This window comes from Nicotiana tabacum, chromosome 6 (genome assembly GCF_000715075.1).
Source record: "Nicotiana tabacum cultivar K326 chromosome 6, ASM71507v2, whole genome shotgun sequence".
NCBI lineage: Eukaryota > Viridiplantae > Streptophyta > Magnoliopsida > Solanales > Solanaceae > Nicotiana > Nicotiana tabacum.
In genome coordinates, this window is record NC_134085.1 from 80,421,675 (window position 1) to 80,424,200 (window position 2,526).

Sequence of the window (2,526 nt, forward strand, 5' to 3'; positions counted from 1 at the left end):
GAACTCACACTTTGAAAACTTGGCATACAACTGACTGTCTCTCAAAGTCTGGAGGACCACCCCGAAAACTCTAGAGCGGCGGTGCATGGATAGGAGCTGGTGGTGCACTGATAGGAGCTTGTGGTGCACTATAGGACTGCTGATCAGAATATTGCATATGAGGATCACTGCCACCTGAAGTACCGTGAGAAACCTGAAGTGCTGACTGAAAAGGCCTAGGAGGATAGCCTCTACCATACGAATCCCTGCCTCTAGACGAGGCGCCACTGAATTTGCCTAAATGACGAGGCCTCTTGTCAGAACCCTGTCCACCTCCTTACGATAGAACCATCTCAACTCTCCTGGCCACCTTGGTCGCCTCCTGAAAAGAAATCTCACTCCCCGTCTCCTTAGCCATATGAAATCGAATAGGCTGAATGAGTCTCTCAATGAACCTCCTCACTCTCTCCCCAATGGGAAGTATAAGAAGAGCATGATGTGTCACATCAATAAACCTGAACTCGTACTGAGTAACAGTCATAGAACCCTGTTGGAGACGCTCAAACTGCCTCTGATAGATCTCTCTGAGTGATAGGAAGAAACTTCTCCAGAAATAGCTGAGAAAACTGATCACAAGTCATAGCTGGTGATCCAACTAGTCTAGCCAAACAATAATCTCTCCACCAAGTCTTGGCGGATCCAGTTAAGCAAAAAGTGGCAATGTCAACCCCATTGGTCTCCACTATCCCCATGTTCCTGGGAACCTTATGACAACTTTGTAAATAATCCTGGGGATCCTCAAAAGATATACTGCTGAAAGTGGTAGTGAAGAGCTTGGTAAACCTGTCCAATCTCCACAAGGCATCAACAAATATAGATGCTCCATCATCGGTCTGAGCTACCACACTTGGCTGTACTGCTCAAACTGGCTAAGCTGCTGGAGTCTGAAACTGGGGAGCCATCTGCTCCGGAGTGCGAGCAGGAGTCTGGGCTCCTCTTCCAGCCTGAGAGATGGCTGGTGCTATAGGAAGCAAGACTGCCCAGGTGACACTCTCCATAAGGCCCACTAGACGGACCAAAGCATCCTGGAGTACTGGGGTAGTAATGAACCCCTCTGGGACCTGAGCTGGGCCCACGAGAATGGCCTGGGAACCTCATCATCAAACTCAACCAGAGGCTTTGCCGCTGGTGCTACTGCTTTAGGCTGAGCTCTGCCCCTGCCTTGGCCTTTAGCATGGCCTTAACCTCGCCCTCTGCCCCTCGTGGGAGCTGCTGCTGGGGGCTCGGGCTACTGATCGGTGGATGAGGAAGCGCGTGTTCTCGCCATCTGCGAAAGAACAAAGTAGAAATTCAATTAGCGATAAACCAAACCGCACGATAGGAAAGAATAGATGTGAAGTTTTTTCTAACTCTGTAGCCTCTGGAGGATAAATACAGATGTCTCCGTATCGATCCCTCAAACTCTACTAAGCTTGTCTTTGAATTGTCAGACCTAAGTAACCTAGATCTCTGATACCAACTTGTCACAACCCGGATTTCCCACCCTCGGGAGTCATGATGGTGCCTACTAGTGAAAGCTAGGCAAGCCAACCTTTTGAATTATTTACCTTTTTCCCTTTTTTAATCCTTTAACAATTAAGAGCCAACATTTATAAAAAAACAACTGAAATTTAAAAGCGGAAGACTGAAGCATAATATATAACAAAGATGCCAATACCAATCCATACATAAACTACCCAAGACTGGTGTCACAATTTTACAAACTGTCTAGGAATACTACAAATAATGGTCCGAAAGAGTCATTACAACACTGTCTCTGAAATACATTAAAGAAACAAAATAAAAGAAAAGAAGGAGACGCTAGGGCCTGCGGACGCCTGTAGGACTACCTCGGATCTCCGAATGGACTGAAGGCACCAACCCCAAAGATAAGGTCCAAAAGCAGTTGTACTGGGATCTGCACACAGTACAAATTGTAGTATCTGCATAACCGACCATATGTGCTAATAAGTGCCTAGCCTAACCTCGGTGAAGTAGTGATGAGGCTAGGACCAAACTACCTAATAAACCTGTGCAGTTAAATCATATACATCGGAAAATTAAGGCAGAAATGTACAATTAAGGATGGGAGGGGGAACATGCTGCGGGGAAACATCAAATGATAACAGAAGGACAACATGTAAATATAAGGAACACCATAACTCAATTATCAACAAGAATTAGAAGTCAAACAAGTGCACAACATCACCCTTCGTACTTTTACTCTCATCGTCACCATAAGAATCAGTATAGTCTGCATGGCATCACACTTCATGCTTTTACTCTCATCCTCACCATAAAAATCAATATAATCGGCCTGGAATTTTACATCGTGCGGCACGGCATCACCCTTCGCATTACACTCTTCCTCACAAAAATCATACACGGCATCACCCTTCGTGCTTTAACACTCTCTCACCAATAATATGCACGGCATCACCCTTTGTGCTTTAACACTCTTCCTTACCCAAACAACAATCACAAGTAATAAGGGCAAGGAAATAAACA